Below are 12,773 nucleotides of genomic sequence, written 5' to 3' on the forward strand. Positions count from 1 at the left end.
GATGTGTCAAGTAAGAAATTGCTGTGGCTGAGGTCTGAGAGGTCTTTTCCTGCTTTCTCCTCTAGGGTTTTGATGGTTTCCTGTCTCACATTCAGGTCCTTTATCCATTTTGAGTTTATTTTTGTGAATGGTGTGAGAAAGTGGTCTAGTTTCAACCTTCTGCATGTTGCTGTCCAGTTCTCCCAGCACCATTTATTAAAGAGACTGTCTTTTTTCCATTGGATATTCTTTTCTGCTTTGTCAAAGATTAGTTGGCCATACTTTTGTGGGTCTAGTTCTGGGGTTTCTATTCTATTCCATTGGTCTTTGTGTCTGTTTTTGTGCCAATACCATGCTGTCTTGATGATTACAGCTTTGTAGTAAAGGCTAAAGTCTGGGATTGTGATGCCTCCTGCTTTGGTCTTTTTCTTCAAAATTACTTTGGCTATTCGGGGCCTTTTGTGGTTCCATACAAATTTTAGGATTGCTTGCTCTAGCTTTGAGAAGAATGCTGGTGCAATTTTGATTGGGATTGCATTGAATGTGTAGATAGCTTTGGGTAGTGTTGACATTTTAACAATATTTATTCTTCCAACCCATGAGCACGGAATGTTTTTCCATTTCTTTATATCTTCTTCAGTTTCCTTCATAAGCTTTCTATAGTTTCAGCATACAGATCTTTTACATCTTTGGTTAGATTTATTCCTAGGTATTTCATGCTTCTTGGTGCAATTGTGAATGGGATCAGTTTCTTTATTTGTCTTTCTGTTGCTTCATTATTAGTGTATAAGAATGCAACTGATTTCTGTACATTGATTTTATATCCTGCAACTTGGCTGAATTCCTGTATCAGTTCTAGCAGACTTTTGGTGGAGTCTGTCCGATTTTCCATGTATAATATCATGTCATCTGTAAAAAGTGAAAGCTTAACTTCATCTTTGCCAATTTTGATGCCTTTGATTTCCTTTTGTTGTCTGATTGCTGATGCTAGAACTTCCAACACTATGTTAAACAACAGTGGTGAGAGTGGACATCCCTGTCGTGTACCTGATCTCAGGGAAAAAGCTCTCAGTTTTTCCCCATTGAGGATGATGTTAGCTGTGGGCTTTTCGTAAATGGCTTTTATGATGTTTAAGTATGTTTGTATTTTTTTTTTTAAACATTTATTTAGTTTTGAGAGACAGAGAGAGAATGTGTGTGTGGGACAGTATGTGTGTGCCCACAGTGTGTGTGTGTGTGGGCAGAGAAAAGGAAACACAAAATCTGAAGCAGGTTCCAGGCTCTGAGCAAGCTGTCAGCACAGAGCCTGAAGCGGGGCTTGAACCCATGAACCATGAGATCATGACCTGAGCCACCCAGGTGCCCCTCATGAATTTTTTTTTTTTTTTTTTAAAGTAGGCTTCACAGCCAGCATGGAGTCCAAGGCAGCGTTTGAACTCATGACCCTTGAAATCAAGACGGGAGCTGAGATCAAGAGTCAGATGTTAACTGCCTGAGCCACTTAGGCACCCCTTTCATGGAGTTTTGAAGCAGAAATGACATTATCTTCATTTATACTTTTTTTTTTTCCTAGTTCAAGTATAACATGTACAACAATCCTAAGGGTATAGTGAGACAGATTTTTATAAGCTTCTGACACTCATTCTGAGGGTTTTGGTTATTATTATTGTTATTTTTTAAGTTTTCTTTATTTAAGTAATCTCTGCATCTACCGTGGGGCTTGAACTCATGACCCCGAGCTTAAGAGTGGCATGCTTTTTCGACTGAGGCAGCAAGGCACCCTGGTCTTGGTGATCTTTTACCAGAAGGTATCAACAGAGATTTCAGACCACAGCCAGGATATTTATTTTTCTTCAGATGGTCCTTACATGGTTTGTATACTAATATATTAAAGTTGTAATTGTCTCATTAGGCTGTCAGGAAAAAGACTCAAGTTCACATGAACTGACAATGACCTATAGATGAAACCTGCTGCCTGATAGTGCCTGTAATGTGTATTTTGATATCAGAGGAGTTACAAAGTGAAAAAAACTTTACTTCATCTGAAAATGATGAAATGTGTTAGATGGTGGCAGATTGTTTTCCTAAGAGGTTATATTAATTTATACTGTCACTAGGAAAGTAAAATATTTTGGCTGTTCTGTATTTTCATAAGCAGTTGATACTGTCAGACCTTTTTGTCAGTCTGGCACATGTGAAATAGTGGTACACTGTGCTTTTTTTCTCTTTTTAACTTTTTCCAATGGCGTATAACACATAAAAGGCAAAAAAATCATTATGACTTATCACAAAGTGAAAACAGATCCTTGTGACCATCACCGAGAAGTATAGCATTGCCAACAATCCAGAAACTCTCCAAACGCACACCGATCCTGTCACCATCCCCCACCAACCATAACTAGTGGTTACTTCTTTCCCAGAGGTAATTGCTGTTCTGACAGCTAACACCATAGATTAGTTCTGCTTGTTTTTGAACGTTGTATACCTGGAATCATGCAGTGGAGTGCCTTTGTGTCTGGTCTTCTTTTCAGCAATATGCTTATTACATTTATCCATGTTATCTGTAGCTAAGTGTAGCTTAATAATAAGATGGACAAAGCTATATATATTCTCATTCTTAGTATGTGTAAAACAGTGGTTCCTATTATTTGTGTGTGTTAGAGGCACACTTCTGTTTTTTATTGAGGGATTTGCAAATTATATTTGTTGCTGAAATATCTTTTTGTAATTCAGATATTCACATCTAAATTAAAAAATATATGTAGGTCTGGTATTTGAATCTTTTTTCTGAATTATTTATTTTTATGGTATGTGATAGATTTCTGTGGTTCAGAAATAAAAAGTATAAAAAGGTAAAGTCTCCCACCTCTATTCCCAACTGTATGTGAGTAGTTCATATCCACCCCTAACATCTCACTCTGCCTAGGAAACTGGTATTACTACCTTCTTGTGTGATCTTTCGGCATGTCTTAATGAATATAGATTTTTTTAAAGTTTATTTATTTATTTTGAGAGACAGAGCAAGCAGGGGAGGGGCAAAGAGACAGGGAGAGAGAGAATCCCAAGCAGCTTTGTGCTGTCAGCGTGGAGCTAAATGTGGGGTTCAAACTCATGAACCATGGTATCATGACCTGAACTGAAACCAAGAGTTGGATGCTTAACCGACTGAGCCACCCAGGTGCCCCTGAATATAGATTTTTATTTCTTTCTATTTTTATTCCTCTACCAAAAGCACATTATAGTAACTACCCTGTACTTTATTGTTAATTTTTTGCTTAACATCTTGCATATTTTTATTTATAAAAATTTTTAAGTTTATTTATTTTGAGAGAGGGAGTGAGTGGGAAAGGGGCAGAGAGAGAGGGAGAGAGAGACAATCCTAAGCAGGCTCTGCACTGTCAGCACAGAGCCTGACATGGGACTCAAACCCACGAACTGTGAGATTATGACCTGAGCCAAAACCAAGAGTCAGATGTTTAACTTACTGAGCCACTCAGAAGCCCGGAACATCTTGCATATTTTTATATCAGTCCTTTTTTATAAAGCTCTCGAGTGTTCGTTTTCCTTGCAATATAGTGTTCCATTGTGAAAATATATTATAGTTTATTCATTCTCTTTTGGGTTTATAGTTTTTGGCTATTTTTAGAGGTGTTTTTTTTTTTTAATGTTTATTTTTGAGACACACACACACACACACACACACACACAGTGCAAGTGGGGAGGGGCAGAGAGAGGGAGACACAGAATCCAAAGCAGGCTCTGAGCTGTCAGCACAGACAGCTGATGTGGGGCTCAAACCCATGAACCCAGGCACCCCAGTTTTTGGCTATTTTGAATAATACTGTGAACATTCTAGTAAATATCTTTTGGTGAAATGTGTGCACATTTCTTTTTGATGTATGTCTAGGGTGGAACCCCTGTCATAGGTATGTGAATTTCCATTTCTCCACATCCTCAGCCTCCAGCTTAGGTAGGCTTATTAGTTTCTTTAAATTTTACCTATTTTGGTGGGTTCACAGTATTATTTTATTGTGGTTTTAATTTTTATTCTCTAATGAGAATGTCCATTTTTTCCCTATGCTTATTGGCTATATTGTTTTTTTAAAAACTTTATTTAAAAAATACCCAGAAAAAAAAATATATATAATCTCCATTTGTTAAACAGAAAGAAAGAAAAACAGACAAACTCCTGTACTAGCAGTCTTAATCTGGTCCTTTCTTGGGTAGTAGGTATCAAAGAATTGACCGTTCTAATTGTGTTTTGTAAAACAAAAACAAAAGAAGGGGAAATTCACGTTCCTTTGATGTAGGGCTAGGACTTTGTGGTAGTATATGAGGAATACTCTGAATTCAGTAGGAAGAGGAGGAAGAGGAGAGAGATGAATGTATATCATGAAGTGATTTTGAATTTACATGGCTTTGCTTGCTTATTTGTGGGCGGAGACTGGAAGGTTGAAATCATTGTTAAGTAGTTTAGCTGGCTCCTAAATTATAATATAACTAGCATGATTGAAGCATAGTGTTGATTTTGTTTTTGTAGAAAAGTACTTACTAACATTTTTTAAGGGGCACCTGGGTGGGCTCAGTTGGTTGGGCATCCGGCTTCGGCTCAGATCGTGATCTTGCGGTTCATGAGTTCAAGCCCCATGCCAGGCTCTGTGCTGACAGCTTGGGCCTAGAGCTTACTTTGGATTCTGTGACTCCCTCTGTCTGCCCCTCCCCTGCTTGCCCTCTGTCTCTCGCTCTGTCTCAAAAATAAATAAACATTAAAATTTTTCTTTTATTTGTTATGAGAGAGAGAGTGAGCACACATGACCACGAATGGGGAGGGGCAGAGAGAGAAAGAGAGAATTCCAGGCACACTCTGCATGGACAGTGCAGAGCCCCACTTGGGGCTTGGACCCATGAACCATGAGATCATGACCTGAGCTGGAGTCATGAGTCAGCCACTTAGCTGACTGAGCCACCCAGGCACCCCAAAAAGTATTTTTACTTGAACAAGACTAGAGATAGAATGTGTATAGGGGTTTTGGTTTGGCCAAAACCAAAGAATGGCCACATAGGCCATTCTTAGTGCTTAGTAAGCTTTTGAAATCCACCCCTCCCACCTGTCTTTTTACAGTTTAAGGGATATTTATTGTTTGTCCAGAATTTTTCCCTTTCTTTTCATAATAAAGTTGTGAGAGTGAATCTTCATGTGTAAGGTTATTCATGTGTATCCCTTCATGTGTAAGGGATATTTATTGTTTGTCCAGAATCTTTCCCTTTCTTTTCATAATGAAGTTGTGAGAGTGAATCTTCATGTGTAAGGTTATTAATAACATTTTTACCTAAAGCTTATTACTAGGAATTTTAATAATACATTTTATTGAATTGTGTGTTTGAATAAATCAGAGTAATTTTGTTGACTGTTCAAGAAGAGTAAGCAGTATACTTACATTCATTATTAGCCTATATTGTGTCAAACTGGTTATTTAAAAATTTTTTTTTCTTAACGTTTATTCATTTTTGATAGAGACAGAGTACGAGTGGGGGTGGGGCAGAGAGAGAGGGAAGCACAGAGTCTGAAGCACACTCCAGGCTCTGAGCTGTCAGCACAGACCCCAACACAGGGCTTGAACCCATGATCATGACCTGAGCCAAAGTCGGATGCTTAACCGACTGAGCCACCCACGTGTCCCTCAAATTGTTTTTTTTTTTTTTTTGGTGGCATTTGATACATATCTTTTTTCATATTTTCAAAAGACATCATTTTTTAGAGCAGTTTTAGGTCACAGTAGAATTGAGTAGAAAGTACAGAGAGTTCTCATATATCCCTGTCCCCACATGCATAGCCTCCCTACCAACATCCTGCACTAGCAAATTGGTTTATTGTTTTTGTTTTTTGCAAATTGCTTTTTTTTTTTACTTAATTGATCCCTTACTTTTGGAAAAGTAAGCAGCTTGATATATTTTGACATTATTCTAAAGTTTTATAACATTCTTCTCATTTAAAAAAGAATCTTATGGACCTTAATTACAAAAACAAAGAAACCAAGAGTAGAATTCAATTACTTGCTTCCTAACAATTTTATTTTGAAGATACAAAATGAAAAAGATTTTCAACCTGTATAGCAACAATTCTGCTGTCCTTTGATTCCTACTAATTTTATGAAACTTTAAGATTTTTCTCCCTTTTAAATATTTAAATGTAAAATATTCTAATCAGATGCATGGAATTTGTATTAAAATTTTTGACTTGATGTATTGCTGACAAGATGTAAATAGTTCCAAGCTTTGTGCTCTAATCCAGTTTGAGTGGGCTTGCCCAGAAGTAAATTAAATGATGTGATTAGGATGCTACTATCATTAAAGGTCATAAAGTCCTTTAAGATTTTATTAGTGAAGAATGGGACATAATGGCTGAGAGTAGAGGGTTGTGAGCTCACTGATCATTGGAAAGCACCCATGGTTTTGGACTCATGGGAAGGCAAAGCTATAAAACTTTGTGAAGACTATAGGATTTTCTCAATGAGACAGAAGCATCAACTTAAAAAAGATTGATAGTTGTAAACACATTAAAATTAATGTTCACCTAAAGACACCATAACGAAAAGGAAAAGATAAACTAAACTTAGAAAACAATTATTGCAAACTTGGAAGAAAATAGTTGTCATGTATATAATAGAAAATTAGTGTCCTAAACAGGGCTACTTCATGGGTATACAACCTGTTCAGTCACACAGGGCCTCACACTTATTTTAATACTAAACTATCACTGTTTTATAATTCATAATTTTTTAATAATGGCCCTGCTTTTTAATTTTGGAATGGGCCCTGCAAATTATGTAATTAATCCTGGTCCTGAATATATAAAGCCTACTAACTAATAAGAAAAAGACAACCCAATAAAAATGGCCAAAAACTGTGAACAAAGGAATACAGAAAGGAACATAGATACTTTGTAAACATTTGAAGGGTGCCTGGGTGACTCAGTCAAACATCTGACTCTTGATTTCAGCTTAGGTCATGCATGATCTCATGTCTTCATGTGTTCGAGCCCCACTTCGGGCACTGTGCTGACAGCACAGAGCCTGCTTGGGAATCTCTCTCCTCTCTCTGCTTCTCCCCTCCTCATGCTGTCTGTCTCTCTCTCAAAGATAAAACAAAACAAAACAAAACAAAACAAAACAAAACATTAAAACTTGTGAAAAGGTCTTACATCTCATCAAGTAATACAAACAAATCACAGTAAGGTTGTATATGTTCTGTACTGCCACCAATTAAGAAATCTCACTTTACCAGGTATTGGCAAGGATTGTGTCATCAATTTACATGCTGCTGGTGAATTGGTAGAGTGAGTTGGAAGACAACTTGGTGTTTTGGTAAAGTTGGGAATTTGCATATCCTTTAACCCATCAATTCTACTTCTAGGTTTGAAGCATACCCTAAAGAAATTCTTGTTCATTTGCCCCTGGAGACCTGTGTAATAATGTTAATAAGAGCAAAAAAAACTGTAAACCATTTAAATGCCTGAAAACAGAATGGATAAATATACTATAGCTATTTATGTAGTGGAATACTATAGAGCAATTAAAAAGTAACATGGATAAAGCTTAGAAAAATATTTGAGTGACAAAATTCAAGTCCCTGAAAATTCCATACAGTATATGAATTTATCAAGCTGAAAAAGGGAGCCAGGGACACAAACCTAAACAAAACATTGTTTAGGGATATATACATATGGGACAAAGTTATTTTTTAAAGCGTGATGGAATAATTATTCAAGATAAAGGTGGGGATGAGAGGAGTATGTACATAGATGTGATGTTATTGCTCCTCTGTGGGATGGTGATTTACGGTGTTCATCTTATGTTTGCTTGCATGCATCTTTCCATATATTTTGTGTATGTCAGATATTAAAGGAGAAAAGGGGAGAAATGAAATAAGCTATAGTTGGCAGCTTATGGTGTAGACAGAGGGATAGGTTGAGAAGTAGAAAGAAAATTAGCATGTTACAGAAATAAGGTTTCAAGAAAGAGGTGACCTAAATGAGAAAACTTAGATACTTGTATAGGATGTCCACTTAAGTCCCCTCTGTCTCTAATAGGATTTCATGTGTTTTTTATATTTTTCTCATATTTAAAAATACAGAGTTATAAGCAATCAAATGTCATATAAGATTTATTTTATTGTTTTTCTAAGTTTATCCATTTTATTTTGAGAGAGAGAGAGAGCATGCGTGCAGGCATGTGTAAGTGGGGGAGGAACAGAGAGAGAAAGAGAGAGAGAAAGAGAGAGGCGGGGAGAGAATCCCAAGCAGTCTTTGCACTGTCAGCACAAAGCCCATCTCAGGGCTCGAGCCCATGAAACTGGGGATCATAACCAGAGCTGAGCCACCCTGGCTCCCCTATTTTATCAATTCATTTTATTTTTTCATTTAAAAAAATGAATGAATTAATTTTTTTTAAATGTTTCTTTATTTTTGAGAGAGAGAAAGTGCGAGCAGGGCAGGGGCAGAGAGAGAGGGGGACAGAGGATCTGAAGCAGGCTACGTGCTGACAGCAGAAAGCCCGACTTGGGGCCCGAACCCATAAGCCATGAGATCGTAACCTGAGCTGAAGTTGGACGCTTAACCAACTGAGCCACCCAGGGGCCCCATCTTCACTTTCTTTTTTTTTAAGTGGGCGGATTTCTTTTTGTTTTTTTTTAATGTTTATTTATTTATTAATTATTTTTTTAATGTTTGTTTTTGAGAGAGAGAGACAGCATGTGCAGGGAAAGGGCAGAGAGACAGAGAGAATCCCGAGCAGGCTCTGCACTAACAGCGCAGTTCGGGGTTACATCTCACAAACCGTGGAGTTAAGACCTGAGCCTAAGTCAGGAGTCAGACACTTAACTGACTGAGCCACCCAGGTGCCCCCAGATTTATTTTATTTTTAATTTAGCTAATTTAGGTGTTAATACCTTTTTTCTTCCCCCTTTTTTTGTAGCGTATCGTCTAATTTGAAAGTCTTCCATGAAAACTTCACTTTAAAAAAATAAGTAATGCCATCATCTGTTATCCTAAACGACTGAAATGGGGGCTGTCAATTTGAGGTAAGTGTCTAAATTTGTATCTTTACTTACATTAGTTTTCCAAAAGTTAAATATAGAAGGAAAATATGAATATTGTTTAGATTCTAAATCTTTTAGTTAATCTCTGTATTGGGGGGGTGGGTAGAAATCCTAGACTTTGTGCTTTTTTTCCCCCCCTAGTCTTTCTTTTAAAATAGTCTGATATTTAGGATTATGTTTACCCCATAGTTAATGGAGCTTCATGAAGGAGACAGGTGAGATCAGTGTTGTTGAAAGCTTTTCTAGAGAGGCTCATTGAAAACTGAAGTTTTTTTGGAGTTGGCATTTAGGTAACACTGCTGGACAGTAGGGACCATTTCAGGACAGTGTTTGTGGCTGAAAATAAGCTTGCAGTAGAATAAAGAGTGAAGAGGAGGCGATGAAGTGAATATTTCAGCTCTAACTCATTTATTAAGTCAACACGTAGTGTGTATTTAGGATGTGGTGGTCATTTTCCTAAGTACTGGAATTATAGTTAGTGTGACCATATATTCTGATGTAAGCCTCTTGTAGATCAATTAATACCTGTATTTTTTATCTCCATGACTTATTTATTTATTTGAGAGAGAAAGAGAACATGCGAGTGGGGGAGGGGGCAGAAGGAGAGAGAGGAAGAATCTTAAGCAGGCTCTACACTCAACATGGAGGCTGAAGCAGGGCTTAGTCCCACGACCCTGGGATCATGACCTGAGCTGAAATCAAGTTGGATGCTCTGGGATCCTGTGTGGCTCAGTCAGTTAAGCATCCAACTTTGGTTCAGGTCATGATCTCGCAGTTCATGAGTTCCAGCCCCACATTGGGCTCTCTGCTGTCAGTGTGGAGCCTGCTTTGGATCATCTGTCTCCCTCTCTTTCTGCCCCTCCCCTGCTCTCTCTGTCTCTCAAAAATAAAATAAACATTTTAAAAAAAGGGGCGCCTGGGTGGCTCAGTCAGTTAATCATTCGACTCTTGGTTTTGGCTCAGGTCATGGTCTCACGGTTTGTGGGTTCGAACTCTGCATTGGGCTCTGCTCTGGCATTTTGGAGCCTGCTGGGGATTCTCTCTCCCTTTCTCTCTACCTCTCCCCCTTGCATGAGCACGTGCACTTGGAATGTGTCCGCGCTCTCTCTCCCTCTCTCAAAATGAATAAACATTAAAAGAAAGAGAAGGTTTAATGTTTATTTATTTATTTTGAGAGAGGGAGAGAAAATCCCAACCAGGCTCCGCACTGTCAGCGCAGTCATGTCCTGAACTGAAATCAAGAGTTAGATGCTTAACAGACTGAGCTAGACAGGTGCCCCGAGAGATTTGTATTCTAGTTAAATTTTAATGAGAGAGCCTCACAGGAATTAAAATTTTGGAGGCTTAAAAAGAATGTGTTAGGGGCACCTGGGTGGCTCAGTCAGTTAAGCGACCGACTTCAGCTCAGGTCCTGATCTCGCGGTTTGTGAATTCAAGCCCCGCGTCGGGCTCTGTGCTGACAGCTCAGAGCCTGGAGCCTGTTTCAGATTCTGTGTCTCCCTCTCTCTCTCTGCGCCTCCCTCTCTCTCTCTCTCTGACTCTCTCTCTCTCTCTCTGTCTCTCTCAAAAATAAACAAAGAAACAAACAACAAAAAAGAATGTGTTGCCAGAAACTTATGGTTACTGTGTCTGTATAACTTGCTTAGATAACAAATGTACTAAGTACTTTCGCTTGGCTCAGGAGAAAGCTATGTGTTTTGATTAGTAGGCAGGAATAACTGTGATTTCCCAGGATAGGACAAGATGATTAAATGAGCTAGAATGATTTTTTAATTTAATGTTTATTTATTTTTTTTTTTTGAGAGAGAGGGAGAGATAGCACAAACAGAGATAGGGACACACAGAGAGGGGTACAGAGGATTTGAAGCAGGCTCTGTGCTGAGAGCAGAGAACCTGATGCAGGGCTCCAACTCACGAACTGTGAGGCCATGACCTGAGCCAAAGTCAGACGCTTAACTCACTGATCCATCCAGGCGCCCCTAGAATGATTTTTATCCCCCAAAGAGTATACTTGTTAACCTTTGAGATTGGAAATTTTGTAAGGATGTAGAGAAGTTTTCATCTTGCTGTTGACTAACACATTGTCTGTGTAACAGTTCAGAAAAGATATTCTGTGTTCGGATGCATAAATAGACCAATAAGAATTATTAAGGGCAAAAAATATCGAAGGGATTATAGCTCCTGCAGAGGTTTTTGAAACTTTGCACCTTGATTGTAATTGTCATTAAGATTTGAAATTTTTTTAAATATTTAATTTATTGTCTAATTGGTTTCCATACAACACCCAGTGCTCATCCCAACAGGTGCCCTCCTCAGTGCCCATCACCCACTTTCCCCTCCCTCCCACCTTGCCCCCCCCACCCCCCATCAACTCTCAGTTTATTCTCAGTCTTTAAGAGTCTCTTATGGTTTGACTCTCTCCCTCTCTAACTTTTTTTTTTCCTTCCCCTCCCCATGGTCTTCTGTTTAGTTTCTCAGGATCCACATAAGAGTGAAAACATATGGTATCTTTCTCTGTATGACTTATTTCACTTAGCATAACACACTCCAGTTCCATCCATGTTGCTAAGATTTGAAAATTTTGAAATAGATCATATTCATTGTCTTCACTATTGTAATTATGCCTTTTGTTGGTAAATGACATGTTTTAATTTCAAAAAGCTTACTTTAGAAGCTTCTTACCATGTTACATGAACACTGAATAAACTGAGTGTTTTAAACTTGTGTTCTGGTCTTTACTAGGTCCCCTTCTCCAGTTCTTGTCTTTGCCTCAGGGTTCTTTTTCTTCTATGTGTATTGAGTGTTTACGCAGTTAGAAAAAATGTTCATAAAGATCATATTGTTGAGTGCCTACTGTTTCTGGTCCTTTGATAACATGGTTTTTGCTTTTACTCAGAGAATAACTGTGGTCAGATTGTCATATAGTCTACCATAGACAGTAAGGATATTGTGAAGGAAATTCTGACTATCTGTGTAGCATGACCTTTCAAAACTGTTTTCTTTGCTGCAAGCATCTCACTTAGCCTTTTGACTGCCACATGACAGAGGAAGTAGTATATAAGGGCAGAATAAATGGCTGCCTTGTTGATCTCAATACAGTTTTCCAATATAAGAGCATGCTAAATAGTCACATATGTTATTAAATAACATTGTTTCATTTATGTGGAAGATTAACAAGTCTTATGCATAATACATAGGGTACATTTTAAGTATAATTTTGTAAAAATTTGTAAGTTAAAGTTGAAATAGAAAATAAATTTGTTACTTTTAAAAAGAATGTTACTTTGGGGTACATAGGTGGTGGCTCAGTTGGTTAAGCATCCAACTTCGGCTCAGGTCATGATCTCATGATTTGTGAGTTTGAGCCCCACGTCAGGCTCTGTGCTGACAGCTCAGAGCCCAGAACCTGCTTCCGATTCTGTGCCTCCCTCTCTTTCTCTGTCTCTCCCTGCTCACATGCTTGCGCTCTCTCTCTCTCTCAAAAATAAATAAACATAAAAACATTTAAAAAAAGGGTGTTAATTTTTTATTCAAAGTTTTAAGAATTATTAATGATTTGAAATCATTATATACAGCCCATGATGAAAAATTCACTATTTTAGTGGGTAGATATTTATTTTTAAACTTAAAAAAAATTTTTTTTTAATGTTTATTTTGGGAGAGAGAGTACAAGCAGGGGAGGGGCAGAGAGAGACAGA

The 12,773-nt window shown here is 37.9% G+C and overlaps 1 protein-coding gene across 1 annotated transcript in view; it reads left to right on the forward strand.

Annotated features, from left to right (window-relative positions):
- PIK3CB (phosphatidylinositol-4,5-bisphosphate 3-kinase catalytic subunit beta) overlaps nucleotides 1–12,773 on the forward strand; it is a 189,748-nt gene that overhangs the window by 37,326 nt on the left and 139,649 nt on the right. The window contains 1 exon segment of the mRNA XM_043595281.1: nucleotides 8,952–9,057. The gene's annotated coding sequence lies outside the window, so the exon portion shown is untranslated.

This window comes from Prionailurus bengalensis, chromosome C2, assembly GCF_016509475.1.
Source record: "Prionailurus bengalensis isolate Pbe53 chromosome C2, Fcat_Pben_1.1_paternal_pri, whole genome shotgun sequence".
Taxonomy (NCBI): Eukaryota; Metazoa; Chordata; class Mammalia; order Carnivora; family Felidae; genus Prionailurus; species Prionailurus bengalensis.